We start from the raw sequence: 21748 nt of genomic DNA on the forward strand, positions 1-21748 counted from the left end.
TAAATCTTGAATGAATGTTTGATAAATCTTTCAAGAATCTTAGATTAAAATTTGATAAATTTTTGAAGAATCTTGGATGAATTCTTGAAAAAACTTTGATGAATTTTTTTTGAATCTGTGATGAATCTTTGATAAATCTTTGGTGATTCTTTGATAAATCTTTGGTGATTCTTTGATAAATCTTTGGTGATTCTTTGATAAATCTTTGAAATTTTTGGACGATTCTTTGATAAATCCCTAATGATTCTAATGAATCTTTTATAAATCTTTGATGAATCAGCATACGTTTCAGCATCAGTATCTTCAATTTCAGCATTAGTTTCAGTTCAGTTTTAATTCAGTTTCAGTTGAGTTTCTGTGAAGATTTGCATCCAAACAGTTTGAAGCATTTGCAAAGAGATTTATGTGAATGTCTTAAACAAACATATATTCTCCAGTGCCCTCGAGCTGCAAGCCCCTCCTTCCCAAACTTCTCGAAGTAAAGTGAAACTCCCACAAAGCACTTCATCCGCGATTTCATCCCACCGCTCTACGAGTCCCGCCAAGAAGGTAGTGCCGACTCGTGAACCTATAAGCTGCTCATAATTTATGTTAAATCACTCTTGAATATTCCCCCATGTGCACAGAGTATGTACGTGCGAGTGTGTGTGCAGCACAAACCTCCCCGCTCGAGGGGATGAACGAATAATACTTATGTTTGTGTTACAAGGTTTATAATGCAATATTCTCTCTCACCAACCCACACGCACCAACGCTCGCCGGAGGATTCCCCTGGACTTGCGGAGCGCTAGAAACAACAATATCAACAACAGCCAAGAAGGTAGGTCCTGCGAAGCGATACACCTTCCAACCACCACATCCACCGAGGAGGGGTTAGAGGTGAAAGGGATCTCGCGAGGGCTTACCAGCAGCGGCAACTCTCGAGGGCTCGTCGCCGGGGCTCTTATCGGTTGCCACTTCTGTGTGTGTGTCGACGACTTGAGCGCGCTTGCTTTCGTGGTTGAGATTGTTCACGGGTTGTTAAAGAGGTGCGTTGAAGGGAACTGAGTAGAGAAGGTTGGTTAAAAACTGAAATTTTTCAGATCTTGACTCAAGGTAGTCGTTGGATGGCCTAGAATAGCTACGTGAATATGATAGTGGTCAAAATATGACGACCTTTTGCGTTTAACGTCGGTTGACACACAGACTTTTAATTTCTCCAGAACAAAACCAGACAAATTAATTTTCGAATCCTGCTAAAAAGGAAAGTCCAGATCCATTTTGCCTACACAATTCACTCCAATTCCAATATCCCATTGACAAGTTTGATCAATTCATCCCGGAAATAAATTCTACTCCTGATGCACCCACCTCAACTGAAATACATTTATCAACCCAAATAAAACCGTAATTGAATTTGAAGCCACAGAGAGTGTGCCTCGTAAAAGTAATCATTTCGATACCGAGAATGTCCTACACCCCCCGTTTTCTTGTCCTGCTGATCCATATTCATCAGAATTAAGCCCAGCCAAGTCACACAAACACCGAGGAGGGCAGCAGCAGCACGTGGACCTGTGGCCAAAAATGTTAGGCCCTTTTTTCTCATCAGTGCACCGATTGTGCTGCTGCTGCTCAGCTGTTACTTCTGCCATTATCCTGCTGATCCTTGTGTGGCAGGGTGAGCAGCAGCTGTCCTTGTTAGCAAGCGAGCCTTCGCTCGGCCTCGTTTGATTCGAAATTAAACATTGTTCTTCAGAGCCGACCACCACCGTTTGGGTGAGGTGGGAGGGGATCGAGCAAAATGCCTTCATTTAGCAGGCCACGTGTCGAGGCTTGTAATTAAATAAAATTCCTTAATACTGACGGTTCACTCCCTAGGAGGGTTGCGAACATTTTAGAGGGTGGTTGTGGTAGGGTCGTTTTGAGGGGTGCACCCTTGAGGTGGCGAATGTGGGCGGGAGAATTTTTTTGCGGAAAATTTTGCGCCCAGCTGTGAGGGTTGTGGGTGCTGACCGTTGAAGATTTTTTTTTTTGCTGCCTCAATGTAAACTATTTAATTCTGTGCGAACAAACAAAAGTGGATTTTGATAGTTAAACAGTCAAAAAAAATGAGAAATTGTCTGGATCTGCTTAACTTTTTGTTTGCATGCAATCAATAATTTGAAAATAAAGTTCTGATCAATTAAGAATATGTAAAAACCGGCCACTTATCCATAAGCAGGGGGTTGCTGCCTATTTCATTTAAGTGAATTCTTTTCAAAATTCAATTATCCCGACTCATAACATTGTCAGATCTTCACAATTCGCTGTTGCAGATATTGCTTTGGTACCCCCACCCCCACCCAAGTGGAGGGACAAAAATTCAGTCATTTCCAATTAATTCCACATCTTTTTTTTCCATTTCACAGTGGCCCAGATTGCCAAATTAAGGGGAAAATGGATTTCCAGAAAAATTGTGGAGTTTTTGAGCTTTATTGTCTTCAGAAGAGTTGTTGCGAACAAAAAGGGGCAACTTTTGGTTTGGTTGAAAATTAGGATGGTTTACGATAAGGGGGATTTTGAAAATCTATCTTTTCAGTAATATTTTAGAGATTTTTTTTATATCTTCTAGAAAGTTGTTGGGCATGCCATTTCAAGCAAATTTGTCGAAGGTACCAATATTTTATCTCGCAATCTACACAGTAAAAATTATGTAAATTTGGAAGCTGTTATTTTGGAAGGTTGAATATTACCTCTTTTATGTTGTAATTTTACCTAAATTTAGACTGGAAAAGTGACATTCCACCAGAAAAGAGGTAAAATTACACATTTCCAGGGATAAAATTACACCTATTTTCTGACATAAGAGATGTACCCCTTCCCAGATGTTATATTACCATGATTTTTTTCTGTGTACGCCTTCTACGACCAAATTTAGAGAAGGCTTCTAAACAAACCTTCAAAAATCAGTTTTTTGAACGTAGCAATTCAGGGTTAAATTTGAGAGAAAAGTGATGTTCAGGGCACTTTTAGAGCACTAAAAACACATATGTTGTTTTTAGACAAGTCAATTTGGACATAAGGGTCAAAAGTTAGAGTCATTTTAAGGGTAAAAAGATGCACATTTGAAACTTTAATATCTCGAAAAGGCAAAAGCTAAATGTTAACGCTACAAACGCTTAAAAGAATGAATGGGTGTTTTTTTTTAATATGAATTGATTCTAGTTCCTAGTTAGTATTGTTAGTATTTCCATTCTTTCAAACAACAGCAAATCTTCAAAAAGTTTGATGAGAACATGTTTAAATACAAAAACTGCATTTTAATTTATTTTTAATTCTTTCAAATCAATCTATTCATATTGTTTCTATAGTGATTTTTTTTCTTCATTTTATCAAACTATCAAAATTTCTTTAAACAAATTTATTTTTATTGTGAAGTTTTGCGATTTTTTCATTTCTCTCTATCAGATCAGATCAGCTATAAAATGGTTCTCAACGATTCAAAAATCGGCAAGTTAATTACACCCTTAAAAATTATCTTGTTTACTAGTTAAAGAGCACCTATGCCGTAATGAATTTGAAAATCCTAAAGCTCTTTTTGATTTAAAATTTATTTGTCAAGCATGAAACTTCTCGCTCTATTTTGAAATAAAATTAAATTTACTAACTAAAACTAAAAAATACACTGTCAGAAAAATAGCTACTCTATTCCTCCATTTTGTTCAAAACTTCTATCACCAACCGCTTTTAAAATTAGAGGGTATTTTTGTGTGTGTTTGCGAAAATATTTAAAACATATTGATAGTAATATCGTTTTATTTCGTACCGTAACAATCTAAATAAAAATTTAGCAAAAGAAAACAAAATTTCTGAGCAATAAAAAATAATATGGCATTTCACTTAACGTTTACTTTACAAAATCGATCTGTTTTAATTTTTATTGATGAAATCTGCTTAAAGTTTTTTTCAAACTGGTAATAGAATAATTATTATTAATAAATGCATTCAAACCAAACTTAAACAATATGCATTAAATTATTTATTAATTTTTCGACCAGAAATAAAAAAAAAACAAATTATTTAGAAAAAAATTATTTATTTACAAAAACTTTTTCTGTTTGTTATTTATCTGGTTTATTTCATGTGCATTCTATTTAAACTTGCACGAATTTTGGAAAATTGCTTTAAGATTTGACAAGTAAATTTAATATGGTTTTTACATTTTATGTTTATTCAAATGATATTGAATAATCCAAAATTTTAAAATTCAAATAACAGTCTAGGCTCGTTTTTTTTACCGAGCTACCGTGGCCATGAGGTTACGGGTTTCGCCTTGTAAGTGGAAGGTGATGGGTTCGATTCCTGCCTGGCTCGGCAAAGTCAGATCCCTTCAAAGAGTTATTCTACTCACTGGGAATACTGACCGTGCTGGATTAATCCAGAGGTCGTGAATTCAATTCTCCTACCGGAATGATGAATTAAAAAAAAATGTCACACCCATTTTGCTACTATCTAAATTTTCATTCATCTTGCTTAATTTATGTTTGTTTCTGGTAGTATTTTACCTTTTCTACCCACCTCCTATCATTACAGTCTTTCTATTATTTTTAATGTTTTAAAGTAACCTTTTCAATTTTTTGCATGTTTTTAACATGTTCTGCTTAGTGGGTCCATCCCGGGAATTCCCGGGACAAAAATCCCGGGATTTTCCCTAAACCGGGAATTCCCGAATCCCGGGATTTTTGATATTTTGTCCCGGGAATTCCCGAAATTGAAAAAAAATAATCATTTTTTGGTCTGACAACTCAGATTTGGTTGTGGAAATATATAAACAGTTGAATACTTAGCAATCGATAACAAATTTAAAGCATTAGCAAATTTGTATTCGGCATATATCAATATTTATTTGGCTTATAAGGAATATTATTAAAATTTTAGTTTACGGATCCGCAAAATGCATAGCGCTTAAATATTTTCCATTAAATTTTATTTTATTTTTTAATATTTACGTTTAATGATGATTTTAAACTTGAAAAAAAAAACATATTTAATTATTTTTCATCAGACATCGGCAACTGGAGCAAATTGGGACAATAGTAACGAATTGTTGTCTTAATGTTCTGATATTTTCTTAATTAACAAAACAATTAGTGCACCAATTTTGAAATTTATTGCTCAAAAATATCCTGTACCTATTCAGACTGCAGTCCCAATTTCCCCCAGTTGGCGGTAGTGACTTAAAGATTGTTTGAAAAAATATGTTTTATATAAAAAATGAAATTCTAAACTTTTCAAAAATTTTACATTTGATGGTTTCATTCTATCTGTTTTCGTTTTTTGTTTTTTTACAGTTTCAATGAAATATTTTAGCTTTTGTAGTCATTTCATATAAAAATATAAAAGAAATATATTGATAAGAATTGAATGATTATTAACATGAAATAATTTGAATCACATTGGATTAGAAATTAAGATTCATTAAAAATCCGAAGCAGAACAAAGAACAAAATACAACAATTTTTAATATTTTTACTTTTACAAAAACTGCTGTTCTTGTTCAGATTGAAGTAAAGATTATTACCAATGAACAGTATTGAGCTAATTCTATGATTGTAAGCTTGAAAAACATAACAAATTTAATGAACAAATACATTTTTTGACTGTTTTAAAAATTTCCCGGGATCCCGGGAATTCCCGGGATTTGAAAAATATTTTTCCCGTTTCCCGGGAAATTCAAATCCCGGGAAAATTGGACGCCCTAGTTCTGCTTTCGAGTGGAACCATTATCAATTAAAATTTAAAAAAAAACGTAGCGGCGAGTATGGGACACTGAAAAAAAAATACTGCACACCTCTTTTTACCTAAAATATAGAAAATGTTAGTAAAAACATAGCCAAAGTAGACCCCTAAAAGAATTTTTTTTTTTTCAAACATCGGCAAAGTCACAAAAACAAGTCAAATTTCCAACTCTAAAATTTTCGAAAATTTTTAGAGTTTTTCTTTCCAATGCTTTTTGAATATCAAAAATTGGTTTAAAAATTGTTTTTTTTTCTTCAAATTTTCAGAGGGTTTGTTGTAGAGGTCGTATCGAGGTGCTATTTGGATGAAACATTCAGCGTTTAGATTAGAGCAACACATGTCTCATGGTGAGAAACATTGGAAAGTGATAAACATTGAATAAAGAAGTTGATTAGCGAAAAAATTGTGCACTGTATTCCGCCGGGGAATTGAACCCCGTTCTATCTCATACCGTAAGAACGCATCACCGATCTGCCAACGGAACCAAACCACCGTGCTGAGAGGCGACCTCTTAGAACGTGATCTGTTTCTACTGGGTAATCGTATGACATTTGTTCCATGTCTCCGACGCAACCATAACACCAATTCTTTCGCTCTTCTATTATGTCAATTTCTCTCTCTTTCCAGTGGCTCTCCGAGATCCTTGTGGATCAAGTATATTTTTAGAAGCATTTGTGTCGTTGTTCATTAGGGTCATTGGGTGAATACTGAACACCTCGACCCAAATGCGACGTATAAACGCGGTTGCCTACTTGAACAATGACAACATTTGAGTGGATTAAAGCCACCGGCTTATTTTCGCAGTAATTTTGAGTTTTTGACCCAGAAGGAGGGTAACCGTATAAATTAGAGCAACACATGTCTCATGGTGAGAAACATTGGAAAGTGATAAACATTGAATAAAGAAGTTGATTAGCGAAAAAATTGTGCACTGTATTCCGCCGGGGAATTGAACCCCGTTTATACGTCGCATTTGGGTCGAGGTGTTCAGTATTCACCCAATGACCCTAATGAACAACGACACAAATGCTTCTAAAAATATACTTGATCCACAAGGATCTCGGAGAGCCACTGGAAAGAGAGAGAAATTGACATGGGTAATTCTCCGCCAACTCACACAGCAGTTGCCCCGACCCCTCTTCGATTTGCGTGAAACTTTGTCCTAAGGGGTAACTTTTGTCCCTGATCACGAATCCGAGGTCCGTTTTTTGATATCTCGTGACGGAGGGCGGTACGACCCCTTCCATTTTGAACATGCGAAAAAGAGGTGTTTTTCAATAATTTGCAGCCTGAAACGGTGATGAGATAGAAATTTGGTGTCAAAGGGACTTTTATGTAAAATTAGACGCCCGATTTGATGGCGTACTCAGAATTCCGAAAAAACGTATTTTTCATCGAAAAAAACACTAAAAAAGTTTTAAAAATTCTCCCATTTTCCGTTACTCGACTGTAAAAAATTTTGGAACATGTCATTTTATGGGAAATTTAATGTACTTTTCAAATCTACATTGTCCCAGAAGGGTCATTTTTTCATTTAGAACAAAATTTTTCATTTTAAAATTTCGTGTTTTTTCTAACTTTGCAGAGTTATTTTTTAGAGTGTAACAATGTTCTACAAAGTTGTAGACCAGACAATTACAAAATTTTGATATATAGACATAAGGGGTTTGCTTATAAACATCACGAGTTATCGCGATTTTACGAAAAAAGTTTTGAAAAAGTTGGTCGTCATCGATCATGGCCGTTCATGGTCACCCGCGACAGACACGGACGACGAAACAAAGAGAAACGCAAAAGTAACTTTTTCAAAACTTTTTTCGTAAAATCGCGATAACTCGTGATGTTTATAAGCAAACCCCTTATGTCTATATATCAAAATTTTTGTAATTGTCTGCTCTACAACTTTGTAGAACATTGTTACACTCTAAAAAATAACCCTGCAAAGTTAGAAAAACACGAAATTTTAAAATGAAAAATTTTGTTCTAAATGAAAAATGACCCTTCTGGGACAATGTAGATTCGAAAAGTACATTAAATTTCCCATAAAATGACATGTTCCAAAATTTTTACAGTCGAGTAACGGAAAATGGGAGAATTTTAAAACTTTTTAGTGTTTTTCGATGAAAAATACGTTTTTTCGGAATTCTGAGTACGCCATCAAATCGGGCGTCTAATTTTACATAAAAGTCCCTTTGACACCAAATTTCTATCTCATCACCGTTTCAGGCTGCAAATTATTGAAAAACACCTCCTTTTTCGCATGTTCAAAAATGGAAGGGGTCGTACCGCCCCTCCGTCACGAGATATCAAAAAACGGACCTCGGATTCGTGATCAGGGACAAAAGTTACCCCTTAGGACAAAGTTTCACGCAAATCGAAGAGGGGTCGGGGCAACTTTTCCCGATTTCGTGTGAGTTGGTAGAGAATTACCCACATAATAGAAGAGCGAAAGAATTGGTGTTATGGTTGCGTCGGAGACATGGAACAAATGTCATACGATTACCCAGTAGAAACAGATCACGTTCTAAGAGGTCGCCTCTCAGCACGGTGGTTTGGTTCCGTTGGCAGATCGGTGATGCGTTCTTACGGTATGAGATAGAACGGGGTTCAATTCCCCGGCGGAATACAGTGCACAATTTTTTCGCTAATCAACTTCTTTATTCAATGTTTATCACTTTCCAATGTTTCTCACCATGAGACATGTGTTGCTCTAATTTATACGGTTACCCCCCTTCTGGGTCAAAAACTCAAAATTACTGCGATTCAGCGTTTGTTTGTCTATACATGAGATGAACTCATGCCAAATATGAGACCTCTACTGTGATCTGATTATCCGAATATTCGATAATCCGTGAAATTTTTCAAAGGTCATCCCTTACTTTAGCATTTCAAAAAGTCGTAATATTGAATATTTGACCTTCTCGAAATGATAGTTTTAATTCAAAATATTTGTTTCTGGTGGATCAGAAAAAAACACAAGCTTCAGAGATATTGGTACTAGAAAATAAAATCATCAAAGGCCAAATATTTTTCATACATTTCTATGCAAAAACATATAAAAAAAATAACTACATACTATTTGTGTACAAACAGCTGCCAAAATTGTTTGGAGCCTTGTATGGGTGAACCAAATGACATAAAATGGCTTCTTTAGTCAAAGCGAAGGCCCCCCTCGAAGGTTGTAGCCAAAAAAAAAATATACAAAATAAAAACGCACGAAATCAGTTTATTTCGTAAAGAATTGATCAAGTGTTAAATGCATGAATTCAGTTATGGTTCTGTGAAAAAATCAGAAAAGATATTCAAAATTCATAAAAATATATTTTTAGATGTAAACGTCTTTTTCGAAGAGTGGTCTTTTTATTCTTAATCGATTGTGTGTAATTTTGTTTGACATGTTTGATCAAATTTATCAAAATAAGATCACTTTGACTTTAAGCCTTTGAAATTATTGTTCACTTCAAGTAATCTTACGGCACACGTGCCCTCTGCACCCAAGCAATTTCAGTACACAATACAGCTGCTACCACGTGCAACCACCAACTCAAGCCTGCGCCCAAGTTGTTTATTTTAAAAATTCCAAAAACGTCTCGCCCATCGTTGGCGCAATTTTTCACTCGAAAAACCGCCAAGAATCGCCACCAACAAGAGTTATGTTCACCCGTGCAAAAACACACAGAAAAAGTTGATATAAAAAACCCACCGTCAAGAAGAAACTGAAGAAAAAAAGAAGCAAACAAAGCACAAATTTCGCCACCGGGGCAACAAAACGCAGATAAACACGTACAAACACATTTCAATGTAAACATGAGGCAAAACACGACGACGACGACGACGGCGACGAGCTGCGGCTGGTTTTCCGTGTGGCTTTTCATCCCGGCTGAGGCGCTGTCAGGACGACATCAGGTCAGGTCCGCTTTTCCGGGAAGGACGGACGGCGACCAGAAAAACAGGCTCAGTGTGACACAAATGTAGCACACACACACAAACACAAAGTGGGTGGATGGTGGTTGTGCAATGGCGACAACAAAAAAACATGACCAAAAAAAAAAGTGACAAAAACAAGTCCAAAAGACCAAAGACGTGCGGCTGCTGAAATGGGCCCGAAGAAGGACAAACAACCAGCAGGCTGGGTAGGCTGGGTGTCAACCGGAAAGGAGAGGATGGCTTCGAGATCGAGGAGAAGAAAAAAGGATAAACATGGAGGCTGTGTGGCGCGAAAAAAAGAAGAAACAGGACATTACTCTTGTTTAACGCGACCGCCCCGACGATGCGAGCGATTGAACCTAGAAGATATAGGGGTCAATGGGGATCTGTTACTATTTTGATTGATAGAGTTGTAAAATAAATCTAGATGTATGTGAAACAAAAACAACTAAAAAATGAAAAAAAAAAACTCAGCAATAAAAAACAAAGATAAACTGCAGAAACTTTAGCTGAGGGAATTTTGATGTCTGAAAATTGATACGAAATATTGGAATAATTTATAATTAATAATAATCATTTTCACTTAATTTAAAGTAACTAACAGAATTTTTGAAAAATATTTCATTGGCATTAAATTTATCTTCTTCCCATAATACATTTCATTCAATCAAAATATTTTATTTTTTTAATTTAAAAAAAACGAGCATCTAAATTAGTTTCACAAGCATTCAAAAAATTTATTCATTGCAAATTAAATTTTATCAAGAATTTGGCATATGTCAAAAAGAATGAGAACCAATTACAATATGTGATAGAAATTTTATACCATAGCAAATTATAAAAAGAAGATGCGTAAAATTATGATCATTTTTTGAATTTTTTAAAGCCTTTTTTCATAAAATATTTCCACTGTAAAGAAAACACATTTATGTCGAAGTACTTAAATAGTGATCAGTTTAAAGCAATTCTATAATTTATTTATTTCATAATTTGGTAGTTATTTTGAGTTTCAATAATAATATTTTATCATTTGTAGGTCACTGAGAATTAAAGGCTGTTAGCTTAAAATTTTCCAAAAAGCCATTTTCTACGAACACTGGAATGGATTTCACTCGTATTTTTGATTTGGCTGAAACCCATTTGAGGGACTAAAAACATTTTGATTCATTGATTCGTTCATACAATTTCGGTGTCTTCTGCAAAGTTGTACATGGTGATAAGAACAAAAAAAATCACTGCTGGAAAAATCTAAATAAGGATTAAAATGTCTTCGGGTTTGAATTTTCGGTCCGCGTTTTTTTTTTTGACGTCTTCTGAGGATTTCTATCAAAGGAGTAATGCTGTGTCTGTGGGGACGCGCAGTCCTGTTTTTTCGTGTTATTTTCCGTCTCTTTTGTGTCGCTGTTCGAGTGCATGGGGTGATTGGTCATTATAATTAAACAATGGCATCAGAAGTGCGGTGCCTGTGGGGACGCGCAGTCTTGCTTTTTCGTATTATTTTCGTCTCTTTTGTGTCGCTATTTGTGTACATGGGGTGATTGGTTTTCTTCTTCTTCTTTTTTCATTTTTTTAGTTCGCGCGTTCGTTGAACGATGAGTTTTTTTTTGTTCATTTTACAAGTCATTTTATATAGTTTTCGATAGAAACGATCCGATTTATGTTTATTGAGACAAGCAAGTCGTATTGCTGGATTAATTCCTTTCCATATCATCGAGGATCGGAAGGCACGTCGACGAATATGTTTTAAGGCTCATGATATAACATAATTTTAATGAATGAAGCCCTTCCTATATCACCGTTGATCGGAAGGCACGCCGACGGATAATTTCTGGAGAATCGTGGTCGAATAAATACTATATTTAAATCCCTAGATAGCTATCTTTCCGCAGCCGGCTGCCTAAGATTTTTAAAATTTCAACCGATAAACAAATTGCTTATGGTCGCATCACCTACCACAGTGAACGCTGACCTCATACCCATCTTACTAACCCCTCAAAACTCATGTGATACTTTGTCAGAGACGCAGCCGATTTGGCGGTCCCATCACTCAAGTATCGGCTAACATTCCCATCCACTTCCCCGTGTCTTACCACTGGTCGTGGCCGGCGTCGGTATTGATCAGTACGATAGGGACTTTTGAAAATTGCGAAGGGATGATGATTGGTTCCTACTTTTCATCTGTGGTCTACGGAGCAATGTTTGGGGGTCCTGGTCAATAACGAAGTAGCAGCTACGGGTAGACACCAATGCTTCTGAGGATTTCTATCAAAGTCTTATCGGCTAGTTCTGGAGGATCTTGTGAGTGGCAGTGGAAAAGGTGAAGATGGTGGATATATCCGGGTTTCGATTCCTTGTGTGGATTTGGCAGAACCAGGTGCCGTTGCTGATCTCCTGCTTTTACGGGAAGACGTCTGTTAAGAGCAATCGGTGCAGTAGGTATCCCTCGTCGACACGGGAGCCAACTGTTGAGTACATTAGTTCGATTTGTCACATTTGATAGATGGTCAAGGAACGTCAAGTTCAAATTCGCTCCGTCAGCCTTTTCTGACATCAGTCTATTAGCAATCTCTTCAACGGTAGACGTGTACAATTAAGGTGGACTTATTACTTATAATTTACTTGAATTTATTATAATCGATAGAAATTTCAGCACATCTATTGGGTTGCTTACAAATAAGAGTTCGTTCTGTAGTGGTTAGAATTATAAACGGACACTAAATGTAACTATTCTCTATCTTTCTTAGCCGAGGACGGCCGCTAATAAAAATCTATATTTTAGCTTCGAGCTGAACTGAACTGCAACTAGCGTGTTCTGCTTCCAGGATTAATCCGAGTTCTAATCACCACGTACAACGTCGCTTAGCTGGGTTGGAGCCACAATCGCGCAAATGGCAAGAAAATCTTGGAAAATCTTCGTTGCGGTCGTTGATAAGGACCGTGTACCCAAATCCCGGTGAGAAAATTCCATTATGAGAAAAAATCATGGTTTCTTTTCATTATTTGGAATTTAAATGTTTGACATTTGCAAAAACCAGCAAACGGTCTTTGTTTTCATGGCTACCTACGTTTTTTTTAAACAATTATTTTTTGACAAAAATGGTGATAAATTTTTCTGTTTTTTAAACATTCGCTTTCATGAACTTCATTGCTTATACATCCAGAGTTTTTTTTTCAGTGAAAAAGGGTCCTATATACATAGGAAAGATCATAGCAAAAGGATCACTTCCACGTATTTCTATCGGCTTGTCTCTTAAGAAGAACCTAGGAGCTGACGATTGGTAAACCATCTGGTTGTGTCTTTTGAAGATTTGCTGTTTCTTGGTGAGAGCTTTCCATAATTATTTACTAGATGATTATATTCCCCTATATTATTATACTATAAATTAAATATCCCTCCTACCCCTCACCTTCTTTCCCATTCCCAAATTCCCATTTACCCAGTTCCAATTCCTCCCTAAAAATATAATTATCTGCCAAATTTACACTAACACACCACACCTAACTGATTCGGAGTGTTTGGTACGGTATGTCCACGCATCCTTCCTCCCCTGTAGATTCTGTGAAATGTGATCCGTTCTCAGAATCCTCTCTGAGGCAAACACAACGCAGTAGGGCTGCCCGCTTTAATTTTTATAATACATTTTCGGATGTTCTCGGATGTACTGCAATTATTAATATTGACAAGAAAAGTGCTTGGGCGTAATCTAATCACAAGACTTTCCATCATGCTTTCATCGGACTGGCTGCGTTTGTGTTCGATTAGATTAGATTAGATTAGATTAGAAATAAGGAGTTTTCTCTTAATTGATTACGCTAAAGCGTTAGGTTTGACTGTCCAAAACGTTCTGATTTTGTAGTAATCAAAAGTCCCCCAGAGCCTCACACATGAGGTACTGAGGTTTTGCTTATTGAGCATTAATCGAGCTACTTGCTTTAATCGCGAGATAAACGAAGTTTAGCTTTGTTCGCAGTTTGGATAACTGTTGTCGGCTGTGCTAATGATGTTGGTGGCGTCGATCAATTATGCGGAAAGCAATTTTCGTAACTTATTTTTCAGAAAGCATTCTTAACAAAAAAAAATATTTGGAATGAACACAAATTAAAATTTTTGTGAAATTTTTCAGTTAAAAACAAAATTAGTCATAACTATAAAAAGAGCTAAATTTAAAAAAATGCCTCATTTTAATTGTAATCATGATTTGAATGTATTTTATTTATATTTTTACAAGAAATATTTATTTTTTTGTGAAAAAAAAATCAAACATAAATATCAATGAATTTATATTTTTTTTTCTAAGACTTATTCGTCTGTTGACACAAAACTCTAAATTTGTTAAAAAAAAGATTGTATTAATTTTAATGGAAAGTATAAAAATAAACATTATGCAATGTATTCTGTATGGTTTAATATCGTTCTACCAGTTTTCTTTTCCATGAAAATGGTTTGTTTTATTTTTGGCAATTATGTATTTCCCTCCTGATTTTTAAGATTTTTTTTGAGGGAACTAAAAAACAAAATTTGCAATGGAATTAGATTGAATTCCCAAAACATGATTAAATTTTAAATGTTGAATTTTCAATATGTTCTAGCGTACTTAAAAAACATGTTGTTTTGGAAAGTATCTAAGAAACAAACAAATTTTCAAAAATCAACTACTCTATAGAGGATTACTCTTTAACAAATACCCAAGTAATTTTGTTTAATGGTATGAACATTCATGAATTGTAAAGAGACTGATATGGTCATACGACTTTAGCCAAATAGTTTCAGCCAGAAAAAAATTACGCTTTCAGGCTTTAAAAGTGAAATGTTTTCTTCACCGATTTATTGAAAGACGTGATTTTTTTCTGTTTTATTTTAAACGCTTAAGTCACGAAAAATGCTTACAGAATTGTTTTTACTTTTCCTGTCAACATTCCTCCCTGTTATCTTCAATGAAAAATAATGTTTTATGTAACAAGTAGCAAAATGAACCTTTGCCGAAATGTATCAATACGACGAGTGTTGAAAAAATCGAGTTTAGCAACGAGTTGCAATTTTTTTTTAAATTTAATTCCAAAAAAAACACTACAAGGAACTTTTTAGGAATGTTATTCTGCAACTGATGATAAAACTATGTCTTCACTATCGAATGACAGGAAAATTAAGTTGTTTTTAAACGGAATCGGCATCTGCAAAAAAATTAAACCCCGTCATCCCACTCTCCCCTATATTTTTGACTCCCTTGACGGTTGACACCGTGACACACTGATACACCCACACTTGCTCACATGATAATAATTAATGTGTCAGATGGTTCGGACAAGCGTTTAATTAATTATTATCATTTTATATGAACGTCCGGCAGCAGCACGCGGCCATCGCGCTTCCCGAAATGAAGGATTTTTGGTCTCCACACCATGAGTCAACTTTTGTTTATATTTCTGCTTCCAGGATGACCAGGATAGAGGGCAGGACTGCCAGCACGGTAGACAGCCGGGAGACAAGCTCACATGCAATCTGATATGGGTTGGCCCCTTCTTTCGTAGAGAACAGACAACTTGTCCAGTCCTGACTGGCTACCCTGATTTTTTTTTCTCGTTTGTGGTTGACCAGGGTTGTCAGATTTATGTAAGATTTTTCATTTGATTGTAACCTTTAAAACTAAAAATCACGTTTGTTCAAATTTAAAATAAAGTAAAATTACAAAATTCTGGCAACACTGTTCCTCACAACTCGCTCTAGTTTTTTCCTTCAAATCCACCCAGCTCATACACGACAACCTTCTGGTGGCCGACATCGGTTAAATCAAGCGTCCAAAGCAGAGATTAGTGGACACTGGTCACCAATTAGGATGTCACACTGACCCAGATTAAACCGGGCTGCCATCCGTCCGTTGTCGTCGGCGGTCGCTTCTTCGTTCCGACCAAGATTGTCAGGCGGCGGGCAAAAAAATCTCAGTTCATCCCAGTTTAAGTAATTAACTTAATAACCCATCAGAGTGTGGAGATGAGGTTGTTTTGCTGCGGACTGGGAAACCTCGATTTTCACCAAAAAAAAAAAACAACTATTTTTATATTCTTTTGGGAGGGAAAGTTTGGACCAAGCGCTGGACGAGGAGCGAACACGGCATGAATAGTTGATTGTTTCTATGAATTTTATATCCCGATTTAGGCGTTCGGAACGGATTGGAAAGCGAAAAATGGCACTCCTGAGAACGCTTCGCGGTGACGGGGTTTTAGTTTGCCAAAGTTTAATCAAGCACTGGATGGATTGGTGAATAATTTATGAACGGACTTTTCGGTTCATCTTTTTTTGGTGGGTGTATTTTTGGATTTTTGAAGAGTTGTTTTGAAGAGAGAAAAAAGTTGCATCAAATAAATATTTATTTCCCTTATTACATTGAGCTTGTTTTGGGAGAGCTGCAGCATTTTGAGTTCCTTTGAATTTTAATATTAGCAAAAGTTCATGTAAAAGACGAAGTTGAAGTTGAAGTGAGTTGAACGAATGACTCAACCAATAGTTTAAAAAAATGATAATGATTTAATAACGCCCTTTAAAAATCTTAGTCTTGGTTTAAAAATTTTAAAAATATTTTTTTCGAAAAGATCGAAAAATTTCACAAATGTTTCATATTTTAACATTGAAAATCGGACCATTAGTTGCTGAGATATTTGGCATTAGAAAATGGTGTGTTGCTTGGGTGGGACTTAGAAAACATCAATTTTCCTGTTTTTAAACCTTTGCATGGCAATATCTCAGCAACTAAGGGTCGTATCAACAAAGTTCAAAAATGCAAAATATAGAGAATTTTCTCAACTTTTCAAAAATATTTTTTCAAAGGTAGGCAAACAAGTGCACTAAAACTAAAACTTCGACTATTTTCAAAAAAGTCACCTAAAAATTGATTTAACTTGAAAACAGGGCAATTTGTCAAAATTTCACTGAAATACTTTTTGATTGCAAATTTAATTTAACATGGAAAAATAAAGTTGAAAAATTTTTGCGACCAATTTTTTGATTTTTTGATAAAATCAGTATTGATTCAAAAATTCATAACTCGCTCAAAGATTTTTGGCACAACCTGGAAATTTCTGAAAATCTGGCATTTGATGTCCTCTAAAACATATCAAAAAAATATAAATAGTGTTTTTTGCAAATCAAGTTTTAGTGACAAAAAGTTAAATAAAAAATCACCAAAATTTTTTTAACCGTGTATCATTTTTTTCAGTGTAGACCATATCCATACCTACAACTTTGCTGAAGACACAAAATCGATCAAAAAATTCCTTTAAAAGATTTTTGAATTTTCATACATCATTTTTGTATGGCCAGCTGCCAAATTTGTATGGAAAATTATATGGACAAACTAATGATGCAAAATGGCTCCTTTGGGCATACCGAAGGCACCAAAAAAGTTTCATTCGGATTAAAAAATACAAAAAAAAAACGAATGACCGAAATCTGAGAGAACTGCTCTTTTGCAAAAAAAAACACTGAAAGAAAAGTACACGCCAATTCTATGAGATTTTTAAATTTTTAAGCTTAAAAGTTAAATTTTAAGGTGATGTCACGATTTTTTTTCGTTCAAAATTTTTGTGAAAATAGCCTAAACTGTGACAAAAAGACTCACGAAAAATGCAGGATGGTATGGCTTTCCTAAAAAAAATACAAAAATCATTTACTAAAACTGTTTTTTTTTTTTTGAAAAGTGGTCTAAACTTAAACATTTTCAATAACTGATAGTGGGAATCAATTTTCCAGACAATTTTACATAAAAGTCTTCATATTGATCATTGTTCTTTATCCAATACTTGTGAAGATACAGCGATTTAAAAAAATAAAAATGTTGAAAAATGGGTTTTTTAGTTTTTTATGGCAATTTCTATACGACAGATTTGAATTTTCAGTCTCGTAAATATGTTTACAGGAAAGCTCGCCCAATTTTCTATAAGTTTGTCTTTGACAGCATTTCAATTGAATATATGGGCCTACAGATATAAGCATAATAACATTGCTCAAAACTGAAAATAGAATATTTTATTCAGTGTGGTACAAACATGGATGGTAAATAAGCTTACGTAAATATTTATACGAGTCAAATTAGAAAGCTGTCAAAGACAAACTTATGGGAAATTGGACGAGCTTTCCGGTAAAAATATTTACGAGACTGAAAAATCAAGTCTGTCATATAGAACTTGCCAAAAACCACAAAAAAAAAAACATTTTTTCAGCATTTTTATTTTTGAAACCGCTGTATCTTCACAAGGGTTGGATATAGGACAATGACCAATATGGAGACTACTGTGTAAAAATGTTTGGAAAATTGATTCCCATTATCGGTTATTGAAAGTTTTGACGTTTAGACCACATTTCAAAGAAACAGTTTCATTAAATGATTTTTGTATTTTTTTAAAAGAGACATACCATCCTGCATTTTTCGTGTGACTTTATGTCACATTTTTGGCTATTTTCACAAAAAAATTGAACGAAAAATAATCGTGACATCACCTTAAAATTAAATTTTTAAACTGAAAAATCTTATAGAATTGGCGTGTATTTTTCTTTCCGTTTTTTTTCAAAAAGCTCGTCTTATTTCCTACAATTTTGTCTTTGACCACTTTTTGATACGATGTAACGGCTTAGAGATACGGCAATATTTAATTTACAAAATACAAACATATTTAAAACCCTTATGCCCTTCTCAAATGTCATTATCGAGTGCAACTGGTTCCATTTACACAAAGATGGCTTATATAGGCCTAGGATAACATGTCTAAAAAGTTTCATTGTAATCGGAGAGGGTCGGGTACAAAAGCACGAGAAAAATTCCTGATTCGAGGTGGAATTGCTCTATTAACATTTTCAATATTTTTTTTATTAATTTATTTTTTATTTTTCGAGATAGCATGTTACAATTTTGTTTCATTTGTGCTCGTTTAGAGGTTTGGATTTTCCTTACAACTATAAAAGTTTCAGATACTGACTTGGTAGCATAGAAATTGTTTGTTTCAAATCTTCAAATCTAGGGAAAGGGTGGTAAAAAACCTTGCGAAGACATTTTCAATATTTTCTTAGGAAACTTGTTCTACTCAAAACTTGAAACCTCGAAAAAAAAAATTTTTATTCGGTTCCAATATTTGCTACTAGAAACTTGTGATTTAGAAAGATAATTTATCAGTAGGGGAAATTCTCGTATGTTTGGACTCGCTCCTAACTCCATCTAAATTGCAGATTTTCACTATTTAAACAATTTGTTTTGTGAAACTTTTGATAGCAACTTGCTTGCTCACTTTCTATTGAACTATTTCTCACTCGATTTCAGTTGAAAACGCTTTTTATGAGCTGTAACTGAACGTTTAACTGCTGATATGGCAGCATTAGATGCACGATGGAATAAGATGCTGTTTTCTTAATTAAAATGTATTTTTGATTTAAAAAAAATATGTTTGACTCTCTTTTCAATTTCAGATATGAAAAATAGTAGTAGTTTCGAGTTTTTTTCTGCCATGTTTACAGTATTTCAAAAATAAAAAAATAAAAAAATATTAATGAAAAAGAAAATGGAGAAGAATTTTGAAACTGGTTTCAAAGTTAAAAATTTAAATTAATATTATTGTCTTGAAAATATGATGAACCTTCCTGCTGTCAGTTTAAGATTGATTTATACTTTAAAAAATGTTGGTAATATTACATCTGGGAGTGTTTTAAGGTGTTGAGTAAAAAAAAATGTACAATTTTACATTAGAAACTGATGAAATTGTCATCGGCTTATAAATTTCACATTTTGACACAAAAGTTAATGAAAGATGTACCCATTCTAAGATGTAGTTTTACCTCAAAGAATGGTTGATATTACTTTTTTTAGTGAATGTACACCTCTTCTTAAGGGTCACATCTCGGAAGGGGTACATCTTTTATGTCAGAAAAAAATGTGTAATTTTAACTTTGAAAATGTGTAACTTCACCACTTATTTGGTGTAGTGTTACTTTTTCAGTCAAAATTGAGGTAAAATTACATCATTAAAGAAGTTATATTCATCTTTCCAAAATTACATTATCCAAATTTATATAATTTTTTACTGTGTACCTTATTTAATTTAAACTCTAAATGTTCACTGAAACGTAGTCATTTTACTTCTATTTTTTTTCTTAAAAATCATATTAATTTTGCTTGATTTGACCAAAATGGATGCTTTTGGTTGCTTAAGATCGAGTTTTGTCTATCTTTCAAAATATCATAAAGGGGAAGAAATGTGTTCTAATTTTACAGTAGACATTCTGAATTTTGTTGGAGTACAAAGATGAGAAATGTGTAAATTTGAAAGGTGTAAAAAATGATAGTTTGATATTACCTCTATTAAGATGTAATATTACCTCAATTTAAACTGAAATAAGGATTACCACGAAAAAGTGGAAAATTTACACTTTTTTTCTGACATAAAAAATGTACTTATTCCCAGATGTAATATAACCATGTAAAAAGGAAAAAGTGGAAGTGGAAGTACTCATAGAAAGTGGTAATATTACACATTATGCAAGGTAAAACTATATATTTCACCTGACATAAAAAATAATCAACTACCAGATGAATATATATTAATTTTTTTTACTTAATTAAAAAAAATACAAGGCCTAGAAATTTAAGAATTTGGAAGTTGAATTGGAAGTATTACAGATAGAGCAAGTTACTCAATAATAGTTAATCATAAATCTATTGAACAATTTGATATTAACATTATCATGATTATTTTTTTCTACACCCAACTGGCAGTCGCATGATTTTGATGCATGGCGGCATGAAAGTATATCAGAATCTGCATGAAATCTGTCCTCATGCATTTTTTGCGATATAGGAGTATGACATTTTTGCCCGTTACCGACAATTATCGACATTACCGACGGCTTTTTGGTTGTATTTCACAAAAAAAACCCTTAACAGTACGGGGATTGAACCATCAACTTCTTGGTTATTGATCCGACACGCTACCACCGCGCCATGGACGCTTGATGAAAATTGAGTGAAAGAGCACCAACATATGCTTCTCTTTGGAGTGTTGCTCGGGGACGGGCCAGCATTACATGTGTTGGTGAGAACTGCAGATCGCTGAAATTTTTACACGCGGGCAAAAATGATCTACGGGCTTGCTGCAAAAAATGTTATAAAATATGACATTTTCTGCAGCAAATGCAATGTTGCAGATTTTGAGATATATTTTTCCTTTGGGTGTAGGAAGTTCCTTTGACGCAATAACCAGTATTTCTCTTATTCAGTATTTTCACTTCATATCACGTCATTTCCCTGCTTCAAAAATCCATATTCCACAGCTTCACCCAATTCCCCTCCCCCTCATCTCTTCCATCACTCTGCCCATTAACACGGAAGATCCATTATGCTTCGATATCGATTTTCATAAAATCACCCCTTGCGGCAGTCAGCAGCAGCAGCACAGGTTCAGCATCTCCGGAAAACCTGTTACGAAACTTTCCATCTCCCTCACCCTCTTCTCCCACCATCGATACCATCGACAAAGTTCCATTTTCGTGTCACCAAAGCCCGGAACACGGGGCTGGCGTTTCCACTCCTGGGCAGAGATAAAACGGAGGCACAGGGTAAATGATGATGATTGACGGAGTGCCGCTGGGATTAAGGTGACCTTTTAAGGTAGCGCGCTGGACGGTGCTATCTAGGGCGTGACGGAAGGCGTACAGTTTCGGTTGTCGAAACGTAACCATCGTAAAATGTAACTGCACTTTGGAGAAACCAGGGCGAATCTTGCCCTTCCAAACGGTCACTCCAGCCGCCTAAGCAGAAGCTCGTTTAATTAACATTTCATCGACCTTATCAAACTTTATCAATCTCGTCCGGTGCGAGAAAGCCAGACTCTCCGGCGCCGAAACCGCATAATTATCATCAATTGCTGTTAATATTGTATTAATTGTTGTAACTTCATTTCCTGACCAACTCGGGTCGGCTTTCTAAGGCCTCCTGAAGTCGTTGTCGTCGGGCCGGGTCTTGGGCAGGCTGGAATTTCATCGGGGTGTCGTTTAATCTTAGCCTCAGAGTGGAATTTCGAAACGACC

General features: G+C 35.0%; 1 protein-coding gene across 1 annotated transcript in view; it reads right to left on the reverse strand.

Moving 5' to 3' along the window:
* Positions 1-21748, reverse strand: part of LOC6053469 (MOXD1 homolog 2) — a 173737-nt gene that overhangs the window by 143320 nt on the left and 8669 nt on the right. The window lies entirely within an intron of this gene.

Source organism: Culex quinquefasciatus, chromosome 2, assembly GCF_015732765.1.
Source record: "Culex quinquefasciatus strain JHB chromosome 2, VPISU_Cqui_1.0_pri_paternal, whole genome shotgun sequence".
Classification (NCBI taxonomy): domain Eukaryota; kingdom Metazoa; phylum Arthropoda; class Insecta; order Diptera; family Culicidae; genus Culex; species Culex quinquefasciatus.